This window comes from Balaenoptera borealis (assembly GCF_965194805.1).
Source record: "Balaenoptera borealis genome assembly, chromosome: X".
NCBI lineage: Eukaryota > Metazoa > Chordata > Mammalia > Artiodactyla > Balaenopteridae > Balaenoptera > Balaenoptera borealis.
The window spans coordinates 4,755,921-4,782,429 of record NC_138881.1 but is presented as its reverse complement, the minus strand read 5'-3'; the positions used below and the strand labels follow the sequence as shown (position 1 = coordinate 4,782,429).

General features: G+C 44.7%; 1 protein-coding gene and 1 pseudogene across 12 annotated transcripts in view; one reads left to right on the top strand and one right to left on the bottom strand.

Annotated features, from left to right (window-relative positions):
* The window catches only part of NLGN4X (neuroligin 4 X-linked), an 886,820-nt gene that overhangs the window by 272,458 nt on the left and 587,853 nt on the right, over positions 1-26,509 (top strand). For 2 of the 11 annotated variants that reach the window (XM_082375568.1, XM_082375571.1), the window contains one exon: positions 601-679. The exons of 8 other annotated variants lie outside the window; for them this stretch is intronic. The gene's annotated coding sequence lies outside the window, so the exon portion shown is untranslated. Of the gene's footprint in view, positions 1-600; positions 680-7,393; positions 7,660-26,509 lie in introns of all 11 variants that reach the window. One more of the 11 variants, XM_082375572.1, reaches the window with a different exon arrangement.
* On the bottom strand, positions 701-4,711 carry LOC309619944 (small ribosomal subunit protein eS24 pseudogene; annotated as a pseudogene). Its single transcript has one exon. The product of its transcript is annotated as a small ribosomal subunit protein eS24 pseudogene (transcript).

The window sequence follows — 26,509 nt, the reverse complement described above, 5'->3', positions numbered from 1 at the left end:
ATCTCCTGAAAGTTCTTCAACCCACCCACCTCCCTCTATGACCATGACCACCGCCCCACCTAAGCCACCTTGCTCATCCTCAAGAAGACGGTCCCTAGATCCACTCTGGCTTATGGGAGAGATTCTGAAACCTGCAAAAGCCACCTCTCTGCTCTCTTGCTGTTACACTTGAAGCACTTGTCACAGTGGCCCTGTGACACTGCATGACATGGGCTTCCACGCTTGTTCCAGCTTCATTTGATGGAATACTCTCTCTCACTCCCTTGGCCCCCAGGCCTTCAGTCTGGCTCTCAGCTCCCAAAGTAGCCAGCCTCTTCCTGCCTGGTGTGACAGATAACTGGTCAGCTCGGGCGCCATAACAAAACACCATAGGTTGAGCGGCTTCAACAATAGAAGGTGATTTTCCCACAGCTCTGCAGGTTGGAAGTCCAAGATCAACGTGCCAGATGGCTTGGTTCCTGGTGAGGACCCTCTTCCTGCCTTGTAGAGGACTACCTTCTCGCTGTGTCCTCACACGGTGGAGGGAGAGAAGGAGAGAGCTCTGGGGGACATTGATCCCATCAAACCATGACTTCATTTAACTTTGATTACCTCCCGCAGAACCCCACGTCCAGATACAGCCACTTGAGGGTGCCCGCCTCGGCAGCACACATACTGAAATTGCAACGATGCAGAGAAGGTGAGCATGGCCCCTGTGCGAGGATGACTCACAAATTTGTGAAATTCGTGAAGCGTTCCATACTTGTACTGGATGCCGTAAGACAACCCCGGTTCCTTCGTGGACCCTCCTCTTTGAGGCTTGTATGCTTAAGGATCCCAAACGACTAAGAAATTTAAAAAAAAAGAAGACTGTCATTCATACCATTCACACCTAAAGAATTTTATCTGTTTTGAACATGAACTTCTCCTGCTACACAGAAGTAACAATATGGTACTCAGTTTTGTATTTGGAAATGTATTGGTAGCAGGGATGTTTTCACCATTTTCAGAGATTATGCATTCTTCATGAATACTTTTGTACGGCTGCTTGAAAATATGCATTTCCAAACTTGCAGTATAGGTGTGAACAATGTGAAAAACAATTACAGTCACATTACGGTGATATACAGTCCCGTATGAATTTGGTGGGGTACAAGTCATTCATAGCACGTAGCTTAGACAGTTAGCTCACCAAATATCATGTGCTCACCTGTATTTCCTAGACTACCATGTGAGGCGGTAGCACCAGGTGACTAGTTTTGCCTGATGAGCTGTGGGCAGAGGGCACACATGTCATTTCCAGGTGCAGATGGCAAGTAGCCAGTACTGGTCCTCCTTCTCTCTCTTCCCTGCAAGGTGTTTCTGGAAGCTACATGTTCCAGATAACGTAGCTCCAGGGCACAGGGAGACCCCATGACTCCCATCAGACTGTGATGTAAGAAATGGAGCTTTGCTTTGGGATGACCTAAGGGGTGGGATAGGGAGGGAGGGAGGGAGGCTCAAGAGGGAGTGGATATGGGGGTATATGTATACATATAGCTGATGCACTTTGTTGTACAGCAGAAACTAACACAACATTGCAAAGCAATTATACTCCAATAAAGATATATATATAAAAAAAAAAAGAAATGGAGCTTTGTAGCAATTTGCTCCTGATATTTTATGGATTATTTTTTTTAGCAGCATAACCTAGCTTATCCTGACTAATACATGTCTCAAGGCCTTTGGCAGGCTGACACCTCCACCCAGAATGTTCTTCGCTTCTTCTCCTCTTCTCCTCTCAGTTATTGTTTGGGTCTAAGTCACATTCTCTAGGTGTTTTCCTCTGTCCTCCCAGCCTTTCTCAGGCCACCCTGCTTTACTTCCCCAAAGGCTGCACCTTGTGGGATGACTTCTCTCTTGTAACCATGTATCCTACTGCACTCGATCCTCCCAGCTCCTAGCTCATTGCCTACACTTGCTTGACCCTCCATAAATGTTCAACTTCTTAGTAGCATGTGCTCAGAAAATACTGAATGGATGGATGCAGGAATGAATGAGGGAATAAAACATGGTGATTCTGTGATCTAACCACACATCTGCTTGAATCTGAGTGGGGAGATAAGAGTTTGCACCTCCAAGTCAAGTCAGCACTTTCAAGGCCGCAAAAGCCGTACACCTTGATTACAGGCAGACCTTTGTTTTTTTTTTTGGCATGTAAAAGGTCTTAGTTTATTAATCCTGTCATGAAAAGGCTGCTCGCATCCCCACAGATACAGTCACGGCAGAATCTTTACTCCTCTTGTTGCCCGCACCAACATTGGCCTTTGCAGTCCCCCTGACTTTCTTCGTTCTGTTCTTGAGTTCCTTTCGCTGTTTTCTGGACGTCTTTTCTTCTCACACAGGCCATGTCTTGCAGCCTGGGTTTGGGCTCATTCTTCTCCAGGTAATCCAAGGCATCGTAAACCATGTCAAAGCCAGTTGTCTTCCCACCATCAAAATGGGTTGTGAATGCAAATACAAAGATGACATCTGGTGTGGTCTTGTATATGCATTTTGGCTAGTTTTTTCCCCCAAATTTGTGTCTTAGGTCCTGTTGCCTTCCCAGGGTGAAGGACACTGATGCCCGTTTGTTTACGCTGAAGTAGTCGGTCGGTCGTGAACTTCCTGGCCCTGGATAGTTACTGTGTCGTTCATGATGGCGGCTGATCTTCAAGCAGCCCGGGAGGACAAGAGCACGGGTAGACCTTTGGAGCGATGGGATTCTGAAGATGCAGGCCCAAGTGAGGAGAAATAAAAGGATGCAGTCCCTCTAAGCCAAGGGGAGGAGTGGATGCAGCACTTCCATGATTTCTGATATTATAAAGAAAATCACTACACATGCACACAGCTTTACCGCAATCACTATGATTATCATGTTTGCTTAGGTATCTATTACCAGAAAGGCAGGAAAATGCCCTGCGTTTCTCACACTTTCCTCCATCACCGTGATACCTCCGTGCACGCCTGAGTGTCATTCAGTTGGCTTGAATCAATACCCGCTGAAGATGAAACCAGCAATTATGTCCCCCCCAGCTCCGCAGAGATCACCCTTGGTTTCTCCTCCTCAGCCAAAACATACACTGGGTCTCTCTTTGCTTTTGTGCTGTGGCTGGCATGTCGCTGCCAGCACCACTGCTTTCTGCCCACCAGCCGCGAGATCTCGTGACGTCCTAGACACATTCCTTTGCTGTCTACCAGTGTCCCCCAAAGCGGAGATAATCCAGCCTGAATGTGCACTCAGCACCGGAACGGCCCCCCTGGGTTTGGCTGGCAGCCCCCGAGCAAACCTTTTGTATCTGCGTCCCTTTGATGGACAGGCGCTGCGGATTCCCGGGACCCAGCTCCCAGAAAGGAGCTCAGCAGGGAAGGGGGACTGCTAAGTGTCCTTCCAACCTGAAGGTAAAAAACACAAATGAGAAGAGAAGGAACTGGGGCAAAGCTTCTGGCAGAGCTGATACGTTTTCGTGGGAGAACAATACCCGGTTACGGGGACGCAAGACCTGGTATTTTGCCGTCGGCCTAATTAATCAGAGGAGGACCAGCCCAGGCATGGTGATGCCAGGTCCCCGTCCCATTGCTGCCGGTTTTAACTTTTGTCCTGATGTCTGAGGCTGACGTGTGATCCCAGGGCTCTCGGGGCAGGCGTGTGATCCCCAAGCAGTGTCACTCTATAAATAACAGGCTGTGCTGGGAATAGCAGACTTCTTCATTCCTCCTGCCAGAGACGACCTCTCAGCTCCTTGGGGGTCAGGACAAGGTGAGAGCCACAGAAAGGTGACAGAGAGATGGAGAGGGACATCACGTAGTAGACTGAAGAGGGTCCTCTCCCAAATTTATGTCCCTGGGAATCTCAGAATGGGACCTCAGTTGGAAAGAGGGTCTTTGCAGGTGTCATTAGTTAAGGGTCTTGGTTGGAAATCATCCTCGTGCCCTCAGTTCAGTGACTGGTGTCCTTATAAGAGGAAGGAAAGGGAGGTTTGGACAGAAAGATACACAGAAAAGAAGAACAAGCAAAGACAGAGGCAGAGGTTGGAGTGAGGTGGCCACAAGCCAGTGAGCACCAAGGATTGTAGCCGCCACCAGAAACCAGGAAGGACCCTCCCCTAGAGCCTTCACAGGGAGTGCAGGCCTCCGGACACCTTGATTTTGCACTTCTGGCCTCCAGAACCGGGAGAGGATGCACTTCTCTTGTTTACAGACATCCGGGTGGTGGTCATGAGTTGTGGCAGTCACAGGAAACACACACAAACCCCAATGCTGGCATCTTGATGACACCAACACTTCTTTCCCAGGTCTTGGCAATAGGCTGCCTTCCAAACTAAAGAATTGCAAGAGCCACAGAGGCTGTTTCTTTTCTGAAAATCCCAAATATGGTCCGTACCCCCCATCACTGGGATGCTGCCAGAGGCCCTTGAAATCCTTCAACCATTGGCACAAAGACGCGGAAATAGAATCAGGGGCTGGCAAACCAGGAGGGTTGAACTGCTTCTCATTTGTTTTCTTTGCACGGAAAAGACATCAGATGATCCCATGCAGGACTCCGGGGTGAGAGCAGATGATCAACAACACAGAGCTGAAAATAAGCTTGTTTTTCACACCACCCTCTTGTTTTCTTTTTTTGTCACAGAACCATGTTGCGACAAAACCAAGTTTAATTACTTCGCACCTTGCACCTCAAGGTATGTGATTACTTTGAGAAAAAAGAATATCTAGATCCTGCCGTGCACCCACTCTGGACAGGCACCGTGGTTTTTACAAAGGTCCATCGATGCTCTTTGGATCTGAGGTTATCAAGGTTCTTTTTATGGACACTTGTCCATGCTGGGGACCCGCTGAAGCTTAGTGCAGAGTGCAGTGACTGGGGAGACCGTGATTCTACATAGGAGCCTTTGCCACACCACCTTCCTCCAGGGTGAGTCAGTAATCACGGCAGGAAAGCGGCGAGGGGGATTATAGCCTCTCCTATGGGACACTCAGAGTCACACTGCCCATAACAATATAGACCTAAAGTGGAGACATCTAGGAGCCTGAGAAGTTCCCTACCATTCAGGGCAACAAGTTTCTGCAAAGTGTGAATGTTAATGGTACAACCAAGGTTAAAAACAAAAAACAAAAGCTTGCTCAGGGTGGCCCAGGGACCACACTCATCTCCTGCAGTCCCTGCCATATGAGCCCCTGGTCGTTTCTCATCATGGCTATTTCCTTTCTTCCAGGCCTGTAGGATCCTATCTTTTTGACTCTACCGTCTTCTGATTAGGTCAGGCCCACCCAGAGTAGTTGATGGACTCAAAAGTCAACCAGTGAGGAACCTAGTCAAGACAGTGACATTCACATTGTTGAACCTCATGCTGCAACAAAACAACAACAACAACAAAAGCACCCTTCTGTAGGAATAAAAAGTACGGAAAGATGGAGAGAGAAGGGGTAGTGGGTGCGAGCAGACCGTCCTGGGTTTGGAGCCTACTTCTTGGCTTGTGTGGACAAGTTACCCCACCCCCTTAGCCTCGGTATTGCTTTGTACGGGGGTAGAAATCAAACCACAGTATTACAAAAGTAGTGTTTGTCCACAGTAGCCACACGGTGGAAGCAATCCAGGCGTCCATTGACAGATGAATGGATAAACAAAACGCAGTATTTATAAAATTCAACCCTAAGAAGGAAATCCTGACACAGGCTACAGCGTGGGTGAACCTGGAGGATATCACGCTCAGTGAAATAAGCCAGACACAAAAAACCAAATATTGTGTGATTCGACGTCAGTGCCATATGTAGAGGATCCCATTCATAGACGCAGAAAGTGGCATGGTGGTTGCCAGGGCTGTGTGCAGGGGGAACGTGGTATTAGTGTTTCATGCGTGTGGATTTTCAGTTTCGGGAAATGGAAAAATTCTGGAGATGGATAGTGGTGATGATGGCACAGCGATGTGAATATACTTAATGCCACTGAAATGTACACTGAAAAATGGTTAAGACGGTCCAATGTATGTTATGTGTGTTTTCTACCACAACTTAAAACTAATAATAATAATAGGTTAAAAAAAAAAGAGAGAGAGTGACATTCACCATATTCACAGGTCCCACGCATTCTCAAGAGGAGGGCACTCTACACCAGCAGAAAGGGATCTCGGGGTACATCTTAGACTTCAACCTCCCGCACCAATAAGTGCGTTCACGAGGGCTACCCCAGGGGGCCAGTGGGTCTCACTGGAACTGCAGATTCCCTGGGAGACTGGTAGTAGCTACCTCAGAACCACCCTGCTCGGGGGAGAGGAAGCGGGAGTGAATATCCTCAGCCAGCGAGGGTCGTGCCTAGGGTGTCCAGTCCCCTGAGTGTGCAGACCACAGCAGCCCCCGGCGTAGCACGCAGCCCTACGCTTGTGGCAGAGATAGTCCCATGCAGAGGGACTCCCGTGCGAAGCTGGCAGCCCCGTCAGTTCTGGCCCGAACACGTGGAGTTGATTTATTTTAAAGACTTTTTTTTTAAAGGAATTCCTTTATTTTTATTATTTATTTATTTATTTATTTATTTTTGGCTGTGTTGGGTCTTCGTTTCTGTGCGAGGGCTTTCTCTAGTTGCGGCAAGCGGGGGCCACTCTTCATCGCGGTGCGCGGGCCTCTCACCATCGCGGCCTCTCTTGTTGTGGAGCACAAGCTGCAGATGCGCAGGCTCAGTAGTTGTGGCTCACGGGCCCAGTTGCTCCTTGGCATGTGGGATCCTCCCAGAGCAGGGCTCGAACCCGTGTCCCCTGCATTAGCAGGCAGATTCTCAACCACTGCGCCACCAGGGAAGCCCCACATGGAGTTGATTTACTGCCGGGTTACGAAAGCTCGATCACGATCCCTGCGGTCACCTGGCAATGTGGTTTCTGACTCTTTTCTTTCTTCTTTAATTTTTCTCAGAGTATAGTTGCTTTACAGTGTTACAGCCACTATGGAAAACAGTATGTAGGTTCCTTAAAAAACTAAAAATGGTTTCTGACTCTTGGTCTAGACAAGGGCCGTGGGATTTAGGACGCACTCCTGCAGTCCAGAACTCCTCTGGAGACCCCCGTGGCCGTTTTTTTCCACCGATGGTTTGCAATCGATGTAACCAGTTAGATGGGCTGCTGGATGACACGGCTGGAGGAGCGGAAACGCATGTTGGAAACCTATGGTTTGAACTCTCATGGGGAAAAAAAATGCTTCGCGCAGAGCTTGACGGTTTAATTCTGAGACAAAACATAACCTATGTGGAAATATGAAGCATGGGAGGTGGTGCCTGATGCCTGGAATGTCTTCTGGACCCCCCACGTGCGCAGGGTCTGCCTGTCTGTGTGTCTCTCTCTGTCTTTTTCTGTTTCTGTGTCTCTCTTTCTGTTTACTGATCTCTGTCTCTCGCTTTGTCTCTCTCTAGATGAACCACATCCTTTATCTTCAAAAGGAAACTCTATATGAGGGAGCTCCGTGGAGGCTTTTGCTGCCTCTCACGTGCCCAGATTTCGGAAAGCTTGGCAAGGCTCTCCACGAAGCCACGGCTGGTCCCCCCTCTGGTGAACTGAGTGATTAGGGTTTGGACACGGAGGGCGTCTGCTTCAAAGTCTTACCAGTTTGCTGGGCACCCTTCCTGACACCACATGAATGCTCAGATCTTCGCCGGATGCACTGTCTGCCTTCTTAACAGTGGGTTTTAAACAAAATGGGTGATTATCCATCTCCCCGCATTTTTCCTGGGTATCATGTGCTGGTTGCTCTAGGTGCCACCCCAGAATATCGGCCTTTTTTCCCCGGTCTCTTTGCTCAATGGACATTTTGACCTCTGTCCCCCATGGAACCACCTTGACTTTGATCTCTGTCCTGTTCACCACGTTCCTCCCCAGCTATTAAGAGCCAGCGTGCCTCAGACAGGGGGCCCTTGAAGCGGGCTCCGGCCAAACCTGCGTCGGGTCTCTTTCTTCTGTTCCCTCCTGCCGGCCTGTGTGCCTTCACGGGGCAGCTCATGAAAGCCTCCGCCGAGGGGCGATGCCCAGCCATTGCCTGAACTCTCAGACCTGTGAACGCCTTCATCCTTTCCAAAAAGAATGACAGTGCCTTTGAAAATTCAGTAGAAAGCACGTTTCGTTCCATCCTGAGATCATACGTAAGATGAGATCATACGTAAGATTATATCTCCCGGGGGGTGTCCTCACATGTACCGCATAAGTGTTTTCTGGGTAGGAATCCTTGTTTCGGGCGAGGATGGGACGATGAGGCCAGGATGAGAAAGTGGCTCCCGGGGAGGGTGAATGGATGGGTGTAGCTGAGGTCAGACACCCGTCTCCTGACTTGGGAGAGGAAGGATGGGGAAGAGCTTTCCCTTTGGGCTTCCTGAGGAGGACAGAAGCACCTGGCCCCGCCTTCTAAAGAGGTGACCCAACATGGGAGAAAGCCCTTCCTCACAGAGAGGGTCAGGAGCAGGCAGGTGGAATCCTGAACGGCTCTGCCCCGGGAGCTGAGACCGAAGACGACAGAGACCTGAGACGGGACGAGCAGGTTCCCGCATGGGGAGACCTAGCAGGGCGGGGTGGCGGGTGGGTGCTGGAAGCGGGGCCGAGGTCACGGCCCAGAGTCTCACCCGCCACACCGCGTTGCCCCCCGGATACTGAAAACGATTTTGGAGAGCATTCTTTTAAGCAGCAAGTGATAGAAAGAGACTCTTAATTCCTCAATCCAAGGCATAGAGGGTTTAGCTTACCAGTGATTTCGGGAGACACGGGATAAATCCTGCACTTTCTGGCTTTAGGGGCAGTCAGTCTTGTGAAGTTTAAAAGGAGCTGAATTCAAACTACTGGGCTCTCTGCCCCCCATGAGGGACCTATTAGTTTGCTGACTTTTACAGAACGTGGTTGGTATTTCCTTTGTACAGCTGTCGTGAGCTTTAGGTGCGGTGAGAGCTTTAAAGAATATGGCACAGCGTATATGTTCGACACTCTCGGGTCGTTAGCTGAGTCTGGTCTCCCAGAACTCAAAAGGGACACTGATGCCAGAAGGAGTGAAATCTGTCACAGGCGTTCTGTTGAGTTTCTCTGTTTTTGATGGTCAATTTAGCGGTAGAAAACACCGAAAGAGACAGGAGTCCCATGGATCTAGGCATCCAGATGTGACCTTCCTCTTATTTCAGGATTGACTTTTTTTAACATTACCTCCTGGTATTTATTATCAAACGGGCGTATTAATGCCTTTCAAACATGCATACTTATACGGAGGTGCTTATATACATACACAGAGTCCTGCATGCATACACATATGTACATATTGAATTATTTGTGAGGTTGTTACTGAACCAAACTTGGGTCCACTCATCCACGCACAGCAAAGCCAGTCTCCTGACAGCACGTTGTGGTGAAGGAAAATGCAGTGTTTATCGCAGGGGCCAAGCAAGGGGAACGAGCAGCCCATGCTCAAAAGGTCCAAAGTCTCCGATGGATTTCAGGGAAAGGGTTTAAAAGGCAGTGTAAGGGAGGGGGGTTGCGGGCCGTGTGATCAGCCGGTGGACACTCTTCTGATTGGTTGGTGATGAGGTCATCGGGAGTCGGCATCCTCGACCTTCTGGCTCCAGCTGGTCTGGGGTCTCCGTGCTGGTGGGCAGCATGCAGTTAACTCCTTCCCTGATGGAGGTTTCAGTATCTGCAAAACAGCTCAAAGGATGTGGCTCGGAATATGATCTACAGTCCTTGAGGAGGAATGGAGTCCTTGGCTTTCTTTAATGACTAAACTATTATTAATTTATTTTGCTTGATCGTTTTCCTTTATTTCTTCATTTCTCACTTCTGTGATTAAATTTGTTCTTTGGAGCTTGGGGAAGGCCTCGGAGGCTAAAGTTTTTCTACAGACAAGAGGCAGGGGGTGGAGTGGTGTGTACTGGGAAGGCCCCATAGGCTCCTGCTCATATACAGGGTGAGTGGAATTACTGGAACCTTCTCTGCATCGTCATCCACAGAGGGAAAGTCCAGGACTGATGTGCTGTAGTCTAGTTGAAGCCATACTGCCTGGGAGTCAGGAGGGTGGGTTCTGTTTGAATCTCTGCCATTAACGAGTTGTGTGATGTTACCCATGTCACTCAACCACTCTGGCCTCCAGTTTCTTCTTCTGCATAATTAGGTGACTAGTACCCCTGGTCACTGCCACCCCTTACAGTCAGTGTGTTTATGGGTCTACTGAGACAATTGCCCTGGGCGCTGAGCCCGGGATTTGGTCTGGTTCCCTGGAACGCCGATGCCCGTGCGTTTATAAAGCTGAGGGCACCTGAGGGGGGTGTGCAGCTCATTCTGGGACATTGTGTCTCAGTCAGCATGCGCTGCCATAACAAAACACCACAGACCGGCCGGCTTCACAACAAATGTTTATTGCTCACACTTCTGGAGGCTGGAAACCTGAGATCAGGGTCCCAGCACGGCTGAGTTCTGGTGAGAACCTTCTTCCTGCTCACACTTGGCCACCTTCTTGCTGTGTCCTCACGTGGTGCAGAAAGAATTCTTCTTCTTCTCCTTCCTCTTTTCCTTCCCCTTCCCCTTTTCCTTCCCCTCCTCCTCTCCTTCCCCTTCTCCTCCTTCTCCTTCCCCTTCCCTTCCTTCTCCTTCTCCTCCTCCTCCTCCTTCCCCTTCCCCTTCTCCTTTCCCTTCCCCTTCTTCTTCCCCCTCCCCTTCTCTTTCCCCTTCCCCTTATCCTTCCCCTCCTCATCCTCGTCCTTTCCCTTCCCCTTCCTCTTTCCTTTCCCCTTCCCCTCCTTCTCCTTCCCCTTCTCCCCCTCCTTCTCCTTCCTCTTGCCCTTCCCCTTCTCCTTCCCCTTCCTCTTCCCCTTCCCCTTCTCCTCCTCCTTCTCCTCCTCCTCTTCTCCCTCCTCTTCTCCTCCTCCCCCCTTCCTCCCCCTTCTCCTGCCCCTTCTCCTTCTCCTTCTTCACTCATCCCATCCTGGGGCTCCACCCTCATGACCTCATCTAAACCTAATTACTTCCCAAAGACTCCACCTCCAAATACCATCACATTGGGGGTTAGGGCTTCAACATACGGACTTGGGGAGACACAAATCGGTCCTTAGCAGTAGGCATGCTACTTCTCCTGGGAAGTACCGCTTTATCACTCAAGTGATTTATAAATATAAGTGTTTCTTTTTTTTTTTTTTTTTTATTCACGTTCTTTTATTTATTTATTTATGACTGTGTTGAGTCTTCGTTTCTGTGCGAGGGCTTTCTCTAGTTGCGGCAAGTGGGGACCACTCTTCATCGCGGTGTGCGGGCCTCTCACCATCGCGGCCTCTCTTGTTGCGGAGCACAGGCTCCAGACGTGCAGGCTCAGTAATTGTGGCTCACGGGCCCAGTTGCTCCATGGCATGTGGGATCTTCCCAGACCAGGGCTCGAACCCGTGTCCCCTGCATTGGCAGGCAGATTCTCAACCACTGCGCCACCAGGGAAGCCCAATATAAGTGTTTCTTTGTCTTAATATCAGTGTCATAATTTTGAGCCCCAATATTGACTTGTGTACAACAAGCCTTTGACAAGGCTACTGCAGTCCCTTGACATGGAGTGTTTACTCAGCGAAAACTCTTCAGCCCTCTGCTGTTCTCTGAGAGCTAGGTGTGTGGAGACTATGGTCTGTATTTCATACAAATAGAGACGATTTCCACCTTTTCTTGTTTCTGTGACTCTGAGCCAGTGGACATTCCCATTCTGGAACAGCAGGAGAGTAACTTGCATCGTCTCTTTCATTGTTTCGATTCCCCTGGGAAGCTCATTCCCAGTTAGCTCAGGTAGACCCTCGGGGTCATTTATGAAGAAAGCCTAAATTCTCCCCCTGCCTCAGCCAGTTTCTCTTCTTTTGTCCACGGCTGTGGAGCGCATTTATTTATATTGGCCCAAATCAGTAATGATCCCTGTCGCTCAGAAGGATAAACAAAACAGAACATGAAACCGTATGCTTTGTGACATCAGCTCCGTATTGGTATTTTTTGTATTGAAAGAATAGCATGCTACCAACAACATATGAATAAGCATGAGAAGGCTGATAAATGCTTACAGAGTTCACAGGGATGAATGAGGATGACTTATCAGAACAAATAGTCCTCTTTCTAGAAGACCTACAATGGAAAACATCATCTATAGGAATCAGATGCACAGAAATCTTTTCTTTCTTACGAGAGCAAAAGTCCTCAGCATCACTTGCCTTACCCTCTCCCATGCTACTTCTTTGCAAAAAAAAATGTGATTTTTGTCTGAAAAAATCACTGGGGAGAGATCAGAAGAAACTTTCAGAGCTTGAAATTTCACAGGAAGAAGTGAAACTGAGAAGCAGTCAAGCTCATTTGTTTTTAAAAACAATTACTTAAATACAATGTGGGAAGAAAGCATTAGCATATTTAAACTTGTATTCTGCATATGTAAAATCTTTTAAAGGAAGAACAACCTAGTGATTTTTTTTTTTTTTATGTAATTTGACATATGCTTTATTGGGAAAGAATCACACTATTTGGTAATTACCAAAATTACCACTTCTCAAATTCTCCTAATTATTTCACATAAAACATGTCAGTCTGGCCCCATTTTTTAAGCAGAGATTTTAAATGTTTTCATAGCAAAACTGTGCAGAAAGGAGCATGCTTCCCAGAATGTAATGATGGAACATTTCAAGGTAGCAGCGTCGCTGTAGAACACTGATCTATCTCCCAGTGACTGAGAGCGCTCCCCTCGTGTGCCACGGGCCTTGGTAGCTCTCTCCTGTTACAGCTACTTGTGTGTACGTTCTCAGGGTCCTGTGCTAGGCTGACTTACACAGAGGTAGCGTTTGCAGTTTCACAGCTCTGTAGTAGGATTTGTGTACGGTGCAGTGATGGGAAGTACTCGCCATTTTAAGGTAGGGTCATGAGAACGTTTCTACGAGGATGACAAAGAGCCCATCTTGCTTGAGTAACTACCCTCCAATACCTGGTAAATAGGCAGACTTCCTTCCCCAAGTGTGACTGAGGTGGTACTCTCAGAAATCGGTTAGGGTTGAGGATATGGACGGAGGACATAGCGGTGGTCCCACTGTCTGTCAGCTCATCGGTAGATCGGAGTTTGCTGTTCCTTCAACAAGACGCTGACAACAAACAGTTCTTTTTTTAAAATTTTTATTGGAGTAGAGTTGATTTACAACGTTGTGTGAGTTTCAGGTGTACAGCAAAGTGAATCAGTTATGCATACACATATATCCACTCTTTTTCAGATTCTTTTCCCATACAGGTCATTACAGAGTATTGATAGACTTCCCTGTGCTGTACAGTAGGTTCTTATTGGTTATCTATTTTATATATAGTAGTGTGTATATGTCAATCCCAATCTCCCAATTTATCCCTCCCCACCTCACCACCTGGTAACTATAAGTTTGTTTTCTACATCTGTGACTCTATTTCTGTTTCGTAGATAAGTTCATTTGTATCATATTTTAGATTCCACATATAAGCGATGTCAAATGATAGTTGTCTTTCTCTGCCTGACTGACTTCACTTAGTATGACAATCTCTAGGTCCATCCATGTTGCTGCAAACGGCAGTATTTCATTCTTCTTTATGGCCGAGTCGTATTCCATTGACAAATACGTTTCTTGGCACCTGCTAGGAGCTGGGCGTGACACTAGGTCTTAGGAATATAACGGTGAATGAGAGACCCCCGTTACTTTCCACTACAGCATAGAGCCAAGTGAGCCCTACGGTTCAGAAGAGAAGTAGGGAAAGTGAAACGGCAGGGTGTTCAGTGACGTGGAAGGAAAATGGGAGTAGACAGGATATGCTGATGGCAGGAAGAATGAGTAGAAATTTGCAAATGTGGGTGTTGGAGGTGGGAGTGAGACTGGGAGGCATGGGGGTGAGGTTGAGGGTATTTCAGGCTAGAGGAGCCACCTGGCAGGAGCCCCATGATGTGAGAGGCACAGAAATAAATGCCGCGTGGCTGGCGGGGGTGAAGTGCACAGAGACCACGAGAGGGAGAGGTGCCGGGAGGGGAGGCTGGGCGGTAGCAGGGACCAGACTCTCAAAGTCATGGTATGGGCTTCAGAGCTCATCCTAAAAGATATGGGAAGATGTCAAAGTCATGGTCATGATCAGATTTCTCTTTGTAAATATTTCTCTGACTATTTTATTTATTTATTTTTTTTGGAGAACAGAAGGGAAAAGGTTAAGATTGGAGATACAGGAACTAAGTAGGAATGACAGCCTCAAGTAAAGGTTCACTGGAGAGCCCTGTTGTATTTGACACATACTGTTGTCACCTGGCAAAGGGAACCATGAGATTCTGATTCTATTCCTCAAGTACCATCTTCTGACATGGTTTTAATCCTCGGTTGCAATCAAAACAAGAAGCTGCCCTCCATCGGATGGCCAAAACCGGCATTCATGTTGACCCACCAGAGTCAACGTCACAATTGTGAATTTTAATCCAAATCATCCAACATTCATCTTCACGTTGAAATTTACATGGAATCAACATTAAAGTTTACCTTTTTAAAAGTTACACAATTTAGCATTTCATCCAGTGTTTTGTTGAACATGATCAAGTTTTTAAAATGAGAGATACTTAATTCCTTGTGCAGTTTGCCTTTACGGTCATGCTTTATGAATGAAATTTATATCCATGAGATGAGTTATATGCAAGTGTTTCAGATTTTTATCTTTTCCAACTGGACATGTCTGTATCAGTTTGGGTTTTGGCTGAAAGCGAATGAAGCTCATTTTGGAATTTGGTAGAAAGATTATCAAGAAGGTTCATGAAATCCGTGTGAGGTTGGAGGTCAACACTTGGGATTGGGGGGAACCAAGAGATCTCTAGAGGTCTCTGGAAGCCTTCTCTCCGGCAGACTGGTCTGCAGTGACTGTGCTTCGACCATCCATCTCATCCTCGCCATGTGTTCAAGAGGTGATGCCCTGAATGGAGGGGCTTAGGTCAAATGCCCACCTCTCAGGAAGAGGGTACATCTGTCCCATTTGCTTTCCTAAAAGGGAGATGGTCAACTTGATCAACCTTTTGTTTTTTTTTTAAATAGGTCTTTTTCGAATATTTATTTATTTATTTTCCTTTTTTTTTTTTTGGCTGTGTTGGGTCTTAGCTGCAGCACACGGGATCTTTGTTGAGGCACGCGGGATCCTCTTGTGATGGCGTGCCGCCTGCTTGGGTTTCTCTCTAGTTGTGGCGTGTGGGTTTTCTCTCTCTAGTTGTGACTCCCGGGCTCCCGGGTGCGTGAGCTCTGTAGTTTGTGGCACGCGGGCTCTCTCTTTGAGGTGCGCGGGCTCAGTAGCTGTGGCATGTGGGCTTAGTTGCCCCGTGGCATGTGGGATCTTAGTTCCCTGACCAGGGATCGAACCCACGTCCCCTGCATTGGAAGGCAGATTCTCTACCACTGGACCACCAGGGAAGTCCCAACTTGATCTACCTTTGCACTCAGTTTACACGCAATGGAACAAGACAGTTCTCCACAAAGGACGTTTAGATGCTGCTATGGACTGAATGTTTGTGTGTCCCCCCCAGATTCATCCGTTGAAAGCCTGATCCCCAATGTGACGGGTTTTGGAGATTGGGCCTTGAGGAGGTAATGAGGCCATGAGGGTGGAGCCGTCATGATGGGATTAGCTCCCTTCCAACAGGAGACATCAGAGAAGACAGCTGGCTTCCTTTCTCTGTCTCTCTGTGCCCTATGAGGATGCACTGAATGAAGCAGGAAGAGGGGCTCATCAGACCCTAGAGCCTAACCGTGGTAACTCCCTGATCTTGGCCTCCCCAGCCTCCAGAAGTGGTAGATCTTAAGAAGCCAAAATATGGCAACTGTCCAGTGCATGTTGCTTTGCCCATTCAGGATTGTTAAGAACTGTTGGTTAATCAGACATTCAGAGCCTTTGGTGTAGATGCTTTCCTAGTTATAATATCTGTCTCAAGTAAGGAAACGCTTCCTTGACACAAGGCCACAAGTGCATATGTGGATAACTATACTGTGGGTATGGCCATACAAGTCCTCTTATGTCAAGCAAACTGCCTAAACGGGGCTGGTTTGACTAAAATTTGTGGTAGCTAATCGTGACATTAGCCCCTCCTGATGTCAGTTGAAATACAAATACCTATTCTTCTGTTGGCCCCAGGGAGCGTAATAAGATTTAAGAGATAAAATGCAGTTTGCCTATGGGTTAAGTTAGCTATTTCGTGCGTGTTACTGAAAATGTAAGTACATTTCACCTAATCCATTACCTCCGACGAATCAGATTACATGTGACACCTCTTCTGGGTGACAAATGGGTTTATAAAGTATTACTTACACGGCATAATGGTAATCTGTCTGCTTCATGGCTGGAACGCAGGCACTCCATTTTTCTGTAACAGTTCTAATTAATCATTTCAAAGCATCATAATACATGTAAATACTTCTTAGTGCAAGATAAATAAGGTATCAACTCTAAAGTAACAGTATTTTCCCCCAAAGCTGTGATGGGATAGAAAGAATAATCAACCCTTCCAAAGCTCAACAGATCTCAGGGATATGAAAATATTCACCGGAGATTATAAAATTGGACAGGTTCTGGTTTGTAGACTGAAATATCTCTTTGAAAGTTCTACTCAGTTGAGAATCTACTCAGTGGTTACGCCTCTGGCATATATTCCAAAGGAAGCTGGGAATGTTTGATTCCTTCATTTTCAACTATCTTCCACCTAAATTGCAATAACAGTATGCTTTTTGTAATACATCGCATAGGGTTGGCCAAAAAGTTCGTTCGGGTTTTTCTGTAACCTCTTACAAAAACCCAAACGAACTTTTTGGCCAACCCAGTGTTACTAGAGTACAAGTGATATTTCAGTGCTTAGAGTTGAAGTGGCAAAGCTAGTTTCTACCTCAGTGTTCTTATATTTACCATCATCCCGCTCCACAAAACTGCGTGCTTTATAATTCCATTTCTAGACCAATATTTTCAATCCTATTTCTGTAAATGATGGGCAGTTTCGTAGACACAAGAGTTTTCAGCTCCATACAAACACTTGGAAGATTATAATATTCTCCCAAAGGTTGTCTTTCCCTTTAAATGGATGAGGTATTAGGGTTTCAGGTGTGAATGTTTTAAATGTTCTGGGCGAAAAGGCTATCTTAGATGGGAAAAAATGAGCATTGGGCAACTAAACTATTATTAATCATTTGAACATAAGGGCTTTCCTTGAGATATAAAGAATTTCTTTTCCAAGTAGGGGGAGAAGAAGAAAGATTTTATTTTATGTAGTGAAATTTCTCTTATTGTCCACATAATCTCAGGTCTGTATAGGAAAGAAGGGGAAAAGAGTTGCACCTCTGCCTGATAAGTTCTTTATGGGTCAAGTATTGGGTTGGCCCAAAAATTCGTTCGGGTTTTTCATAGCTTACAGAAAAACCTGAACAAATTTTTTGACCAACCCAGTATTAACACTTGAAGATAAAGCAAGATGAAGTGAAGAGTAAGTTCTTCATATCACACATTATGAGCACACAGTGAATTTTTTCCTACATCTTTGGAGCCGTGTTTCTTACAAACACACACACACACACACACACACACACACACAAGGCTTTATATTTTTCTACTTTATTTTTAAATACACGTTATTTTTTTAAACCGTGACCCTAGTATAGCTCATTTTATTTTATTTTATTATAATTTTATTTTTTTGGCCATGCCATGTGGCATGATCTTAGTTCCCCGACCAGGGATCGAACCTGTGCCCTCTGCAATGGAAGCGTGGAGTCTTAACCACTGGACCGCCAGGGAAGTTCCCACACAAGGCTTTTTAAAGAACTATTTCTTCTGTCTTTGGCGAGGCTGAGCCCATCTTGTGTTGGGCTCCAAGTGTCATCATCGACCACCCTTGACTGTGGGAACAAAGCACAAAAGAAGGAGATGTGAAGGAACAGAAAAGTGCATTGGAGCAGAGTCTCATCCCTGTGAACTGCCTGGAAATGGTTTTTCTTGGCAGAATTTGTCCAGACCAGTCGTAGATACGTTAGTATTTACTGGAGTTGTTAGCGATGGGGCACCCAGTATATGCAACTGAAGACTGTGGAAGATTTTCAAACCTGGCTCAACTCCCTGTCTGCACTTATTTTACCCAGAAATTTCCCAAGAGTGGATTGTAGCAAGGAGAAAATACCTTTGTCTTGAGGATCTCTAAGCCTTCCTGAAATGTGTTGAATAATTTATAGCAAAGGCTCAAAGGATCAATTAGAAAAATGAGCCTACAGCTGATAATGCTTTGGAGGATGTACTATAACATAGAGACACCCTTATCTAACTAGAGGTGGTACTGGAATTTGCTACTGACAAGTATGCATTGGGGTTAAAAAAAAAAATCACCCTGCAAATAACTTATTTGGAAAATAACTGGTCATGTGTATGCACATCAGGAGCAGAGGTAGGAGTTAGAGGCAGTAGTAATTGGGCATGAATCACAGTCTCTTAGAATTAAAATAAATGTCAGATTAGAATATGTAGATAGGGTACATCACATAATGAAATAGGAGGAAATTGTCTCATTATTTTTAGCAATAAGTGGTCCTCTACTTTAAAATAAATTGGATTTATAAGAAAAATATAGGAGGTTTGGAGAATATTCATAGAAGAATTGGAAACATGCTTCCGTGATAAAATAATATTGGTAAAGAGTGTGACACCGGAGATAGCTGAGCTCGGAGACAGGAGTAGGCTTACGGTTTATGCAGGGAAGATAGTTATGGATGAGGAAATGGAAACACGGAATCCACGGGCAAGAGTTGTCCGGGTGGAAGGCGTCAGAGAGCCAGGGCATGGGAGAGTGGCCATGCAGGGCTCTGGGAAGCCCCAGAGTTTAGGGAACACCTGACGGAAGAAGCAGAGAGGGGTCCTATCACGAATGATCTTGTCATGCCAACGTGATGACATGCCGAGATGCTGAGATGGACCAAAACTGCTCTTGAGAACCTCGTACCCAATTCAACACTTGACAGAGGAAGAAGCAGAGAGGGGTCCTATCACGAATGGTCTTGTCATGCCGACGTGATGACATGCGGAGATGCTGAGGTGCTAAGACGTGGACCAAAACTGCTCTTGAGAACTTTGCACCACAATCCACTGCCCACAGGCAACGTGGGATAACGTCTTTCAGATCTTTCTTTTCCCCACCTCCCTGTCGTCCTTCATCTACCTTCTCAACTTGCCCTTCCACCCTTTTGTAGAGACTGCATTTATTTCTGCAGCTCCACGTGGTACCTCTTAAAAGTATTTTTCCCCCCATGTTTGCGAATCTGATTTTTTGCTGTTTCTTTCTGCCTGTTTCCTGGACAACCATTTCTCAGATGAGTCCCTGGACGTTAAAACACTTGAGGTCTTCTTTGGAGATTTTTACAGCTTGTGAACACACCCCATAGGCAGGATACAAAATAAGTGACTATTGTTTTTCAAAAGGGGTCACCCATGGTCATGAAATACAAAGAAAGACGGAGGAACTGTCAAAGGTTGCAGGAGACCCTAAACATAATGTGGAATCCCGGTCCGTAACTGAACGCTAGCAGTAAAACTGGAGAAATCTTAGTAAGATCTCTGATTTAATTAATAGTGCCCTACCAATAATTTCCTGGTATTATCAGTGTCCTTTGATGACGTAATGTTAACATTGGAAAAAGTGGTGTCCAGGGTATACAGAACTCTCCTGACTAAAACTTTGGCAATTTTCAAGAAGCCTATAATTATCTTACAGTAAAGAGTTACAAAGTAAATAAAGCTGAAATTAACAGGGAAAAACATCCTGCAACTCACTCTCCGGCATTTAAAAAGTAGGACTTGTATTCTTTTTCCTTTGTTTGTCTTAAACTGTTAAAAAATGCCCTCTAAGCTTTTATCTATATTCCTTAGATGCTACTCAGATTATTGGGTTTTGTTTCATGCTATTTCTGTGGCACACAGGAGAGCTTCATTTGTAAAAAAAAAAACCGAGATAAACTTTACGTAACATAAAATGAACCATTTTAAAGTGTACAATTCAGTGACGTTTAATAGGTTCGCAGTGCTGTGCAACCATCAGCAGTGTCTGCTTCCAAAATATTTTCATCACCCCAAAAGGACACCCTCTACCCGTTCAGCAGTCATGCCTCATTTCTGTGTTCTTCCCCACCAGCCCTTGGCAACCACTAATCCGCTTTCCCTCTCTGTGGATTTAACGTGTAAATCTGCACGTTTCTCATGTAAATGGGATCAGACAATCTGTGTCCTTTTGTGACTGGCTTCTTTCACTGAGCATCATGTTTTCAAGAACCATGGATACTGTAGCATGTATCAGTGTTACATTCCTTTTTAAGACTGAATAATATTTCATTGTATGGCTATACCGTGATGTGTTTATCCATTCATCTGTTAATAGAGATTTGGGGTGTTTTCACCCTTTGACTCTTGTGAATAATGCTGCTATGATCATGCATGTACACATTTTTGCGTGGAGGTGTTTTCATTTCCCTGGGGTATGTCCTTAGGAGTGGGATTGCTGGATCACTGGGTAATTCTGTGTTTAGCTTTCTGAGTGTTACGCTTTACGTGCCCAACTCCATTCTTTGGCAGAGATGCTACCGTAGGCTTACTTACTTTTCCTGTAACTATAGTTTATAAGTACGTTCAACCAGCATGTGCATTCTAACATGCGACCTTCCGGGCTGTGCTCTTCTCGTACTGGTTTTATACCTTTAGTTTGTTATGACAATGATTGGATAGGGTTGGTCCTCTTTCCTTCTCTCACAATTGCATATGTCTACACCATGGGATGATTCAAGCACAGTCACATACTGGAGATGCTTTCATTCATTCTTCATAGTTATGCACATCCATATTTTGAGCCACGGTCTTTTAGAAATGTAAGCAGAATAACCCAGGCTTGTGTTACCTCCCTTGGATGAGTTCTGTGGTATGGTGTCCAACGGGGCCATTGTTCTTTCTGAAGGAAATCTGTTTTGCCTCTTGTTCTTTTTCTGCTTTGCCTCTCCTTCATCCTTACCACGCTCCTTTGCTTCTCATCTGTGTCCGCTATGAGAAATTAATCTTTTTATTTTCTCCAGCGCTTTCCCTGGGCTACATTTCCGTACCTCCCCGTGGCCACACGTGTGGCTTGAATTCATTCAGGTAGACATCACCTCTTCCATTCCAGGCCCCTGGACATGGCTGGCACATTCTGGTCCTAACTCCTCTGATTAGGAATGCTGCAGAGTAATTTGAATAGGCATGTCCTTTTCCACCTAAAATATAATACACAGTCCAATTTTAACAGAGAACACACTTGAGGCTGCCCTTCTCCTGACCACTTCTTGTAGTTGGGTCAAATCTTCACCAAATCTATAATTGACCTTGTCCTTCTTACGGGCTAAACCTTTCCCTGACACCAAATGGAAACAACTCACCATGGGGTGTTTTTCTCTCCTCTTTTGTCACTGTCTCATTGCATGCTATTGTCTTTTTTTAAATTCAGTTTTTATTTTATATTGGAGTACAGTTGATTTACAGTGTTGTGTGAGTTTCAGGTGTGCAGCAAAGTGATTCAGTCATACATATACATGTATCTATTCCTTTTCAGATTCTTTTCCCAAATAGGTTATCAGAGAATAGTGAGTACCGTTCCCTGTGCTCTACAGTAGGTCCTTGTTGATTACCTGTTTTAAATACAGTAGTGTGTGTATGTGCATGCTATTGTTTTAAAAGGCCACAGTTTCTTTTTAGCCAAGGCACGATGTTTTCTCTTTCTTATGCTTCCTTATCATAAAAAAAGACAGCAAATTTGGCTGAGATCTGCTGAGTAGAAGTGCCAAAATTAGATCAGAAGTTTCGTCCCCATTATATACTATTCGGTGGTGTCCAGTTAAATTCTTCTCACCATAATATGAGGCACACACCCACCTCCAGGGGTTCCTCTGACCACACCTGTTTCCCTTGGGTTCGTCTTAACCAAGGATCGGAGTCCTTGCTACCTGGGCATTAGCTGGGCACCTGCTCTTTTCAGGTGTGCATCGTGTCTGCACAGCACACAGCCTCCCTGCTGTGGGTCTCCGCCTTCCTCTGAATCTTCCCTAGGTCGTTGCCAGCATGGCCGGCTGGGGATGGGGAGGGTCCGAAATGAAATAAGATAAAGCAAAATGATTCAAGGATGTAACTTCCAAGTCCGTAAGGTCAGACCCTTTGCCCTTGGATCTGAACAGCCGCTATGCCCCAACCTGCGCCTAAATGGTGCCCGGGACACGCTGAATACTCGCGAAACGTGGAATGAAAATCTCACCCGCGTGTTCATTCCATCCTTCATCTCTCACCATCCCCTTTCATCATCTCCCCGCCCACCCCAGCCCTACACATCAACTTCCTTCTACCTCCCAGGGCACTGTGGTCTCCCTCCCATTTCCATGCCTTCGTCCCAGACTTTTCCTTTTCCTGGTACTTTTCTCTGAAGACTCAGAGCCCCAGCTTCGCATTTCTGCAGGGAGGTTTCACTGAGCAGCCAAAGCTGCAGGAGGCATGCTTCTCCTGTTTTCTCACATTGCCTCGTGTACACGTTCATCTCTACGCACTTCAAACGTGTTCGAAGTATCAAATACTTCAACTATGTTTACATACTGTATATAGGCATTTGTAGATAAATATACTAGTAATATAAATATACTATTCAGCTTTTCATGCTTTTGATATTTATATAAAGGTGACCACACTGGACAATTTCTTTGACTTGCTTTTTTTTTTGTTTTTTAATAATTTTTTTGATGTGGACCATTTTTAAAGACTTTATTGAAATTGTTACAATATTGCTTCTGTGTTACGTTTTGGTTTTTTGGCCACGAGGCATGTGGGATCTTAGCTCCCTGACCAGGGATGGAACCCACACCCCCTGCATAAGAAGGCGAAGTCTTAACTACTGAACCGCCAGGGAAGTCCCAGACTTGCTTTTTTTATTTTTTATAATTCAGTGTTATGGCTGGTAAATTTTTTTTTAACAATTTACTTGTACAATTTATTTTTTTACCATTTTATTTTTATTTTATTTTATTTTTTGAATTGGAGTATAGTTGATTTATAATGTTGTGTTACTAAATTTATTCAGGTTGAGGTCTGTAGTTCATATGTATTAATTATCACTACTTCATTGTATGAATCCATTCTATCCATAGACGATCTAAGGAAAAACTGGTGTGATTTTCTGCTGTGATCACAAGTGGGCCATTATGGACTGATTCTTACGTTTCTGACCTGTGTCCTATTAGAAGATAATTTTACCAGGTTAAACGTCCCATAACACATAGATTATTTCAATTCTTGGGTTCCACTGTGAACTTCTTTCTCTAAACCTAATACTTGCTGGCACGAACTATGGCTACATAGGAAGCCGTCTCTATTTGGTAACGGAGTGTCTACTACAGTTTTCAGAATTGCATCCTACACTCAGATTTCCCATACCCATTTGTGCTTACATGGGCCATTTTCATTTAAGGGTATATTCATAATATTAATGCAATGCCAGCAGCCATATTTTGCTCCTTTTATTGTGCTACGGAATTTAATTGAAAAGCACAAGTTATTTGAGTGATTTTTTTACATTAGAGTAAAACTTATTCCCAACAGGATCCATCTTACGACATTCACGTACATCAACTGACAATTACGTTTTTATTCCCAGCATTCTGCAGTTAATCATGACTCACTCTACTCCCGGGTTAAAGTAATAATAATAATTAACAGTGCAAGTGAACTGACAAAACAAATCTAAATATAGGGACTTCTCATTAGAATGTGCACAGGGACCAAAAAAAAAAGCAACACAGTACATATTTCTAACATGGCCATTGTTCATAGAATCATGGCTTTGAATCCCAGATTTTGATCTAATTAAAAATTGAGCTTAAATACACCACTAAGAGTGATTTGCATTAGAGAGTTTTATATATTCCTTTTATTTCCTACATACATTCTGGTTTTCTTCAAAATACAGTTCGTGGATACAGTATTGCCTTTGAAAATGTAGAGCTACTCAAGTTTTCCCTAATGACTCATTATGATAGAAAACTGTAAGGAGATACCCTGTTTTATCAAGGTCTGTTAGGGGGGCTTAATTAGCCAGTGAAGAGGAATGAGGTGTTTGACTCTCTGAGAATTCAAGATTGTGAAATTGCTCTAGGAGGAAAACATAAGATTTTTCACAAAAATTCTTAATAACACCAAGCAGGTGAATATGTTCATACATCATGTAAGCAGCCTAGATGGATATAAGGTCTTTCATTTTTTCCTTATAAATCTCTAATTAATCACAAAGCTTCAGAATAATTGAGTCTACACACCTGAGTGCTTCAGAAGCTCTATCACTTGTAGGCACACTTGGATGTTTGCATTCCTACTGTCTCTCGCTGAATACAAGGTTAGCAGTGGTTCATATCAGAAGTTCTCTGTGATCCAAACCCCCATTCCATCACTTGTTTACCATCTTGTGCTGCATATTCCGTGTCTACACATCGACCTTAGAAAAACAAGGAGGGCGTTTTGAGATTGTACTAAAGTGTTTAATGGTCTTTCCCCAAACAGTTATTCTTGGATATAAGGATAACCTTGACCCAATAAATAAATGAATCCATTTGGATGTTTACATGAATGTTTGTTTGTCCCAACTCTTGGAGCTCATCATACAATGCAAAACAAGGCAGTGCTTCAAAAAAATTTTTGTGGAAGCATAAGGAAATAGCAGAAACATTTCCCAATACTGACAGAGACCGAAATGAAAATTTTTCACATCAAAGAGATCCATGAGTGGGTATTCTCATTGTTCTATCATTCTTCAGACCTTGTTAGAAGCATGGTGTTAGCTATGATAGATAAGAATATGCCTCAGGCCGACTACAAAACCCAGCTTGTGATAATATGACATTTTAATATCTACTGAGTTCTTGTAGAGTTATGGTCTTATTTCGTTTTTACAGAAAAAAAAATTGCTAGGCAGACAGAGAAAATAATCTTACTGTCACCATTTGGTAGCAGAAGAAACTGGAAATGAGTCAGATTGGTAATTTGTCCCAAGTTTCTATGGACAGTCAACGCCAAGGCCATGATCCGAATTCAGGACTGTGTGCCATACAATCTTCTGCAATCTAGTTTCCTCCCCATTGTATAGAGCAGGGAAGTTTACTAAAAATTATCCTAGGTCATTGGAACCTTAAATGAGCATACTCAATCTCCAGTACACAGGGCTTTCTGATATGCACCATAGAATGACTTCATGGAATCTGGAGTCTAAAGGAAAACAAAGCAAAACTGAGAGTGATAAAAAAGAAAAAAATAATAATCAGGATATAAATTCCAAAAGCACCAACCATTCCAAGGAAAGATAGTGAAGTAATGTTGTATGTGGGGTTTCTCATGAAAAAGACCGAAGTGATCTCTTTATCTGGACATCTTCTAGTTGAATAGTCATTAGGTTTGACTCAAAATTATTTGACCTAAACCCGCTCGGAAAAATAAAGCCCCACGTAACAGCGATGAAGTATTGATAGATGAAAAGAATAGTCTTTCATCAGATTCGTATTCAAAAGAAAGGTCAATTATGAATCCAGTCTAGATTCCTTGGCCTTGTTCTAAGATAAGAATACTTAACAGCACTTCAAAAATATTAACTTCTGTGTTAATGAGAGGATTTACACTATTCTATGAATGTTTGTAGAGACTTGTCCGGAAGAAGCCTGTGTTTTAGTGCCTCTTGGAGGGGGAATGAATTAGCTGAGTTATGAGGGTTCTGAACTGCCTCAGATTCAATGCTGTTCATGAGGTTTTCTCGCTTGGAAGGTGTACATACATTATAGAGAAGAAATAAAATCAAAGCCCCCAAATGTAAACCATCCATAAGAATCTCTGCCGGGGAATGTCCAAATGTAACTATTCTGAGTAAAGAGACAGGTTCATAGAAGGAAGTCCAGCCCACAACTATGGAATTGGTAAAGATGACAGTGAGTCACCAATCAGAATGGAGACATCATGACATTTGGCTAGGGTCAGGGTAGCATGCAGAAAGTGCTAGGAAGGAAGGTATTTGTGGACAAGAGGATTCTCTGACACCCTCGTGAGCATTTTGTGTAGTCTACAGCAAAGGTAACCTAGCAAGTCTGAGTGCCAGAAGGTTATTGGAACACAGAGACTTATCTAAAAGCACAATACAATATCCCTTCTGCAAGATGAAATGTCAGCATTGTAAGAGCGATGATTAGGGCCGCAGGGTTATTCACAGAGGGAGTAATCAAGAATTCATGAGCTAAAGAATTACGGGGTAGTTCCGATCCGTAGCTCTGCGTGTCCGTGGAAGATTTCTGCCCCACTCTAACCATGACTTGATGACTTCAGAGGGGAAAGACATTGAACACATCTGGAAAAAGTCCCACCTCTTCAAGGAGCCTTGAGAAGTAGTCTAGTTCAATGGTTCTCGAACTGTGGTTTTCGGATCAGCGTCACCTGGGAACTGGTTAGAGATGCAACTCCTAGGGTCCTGCCTT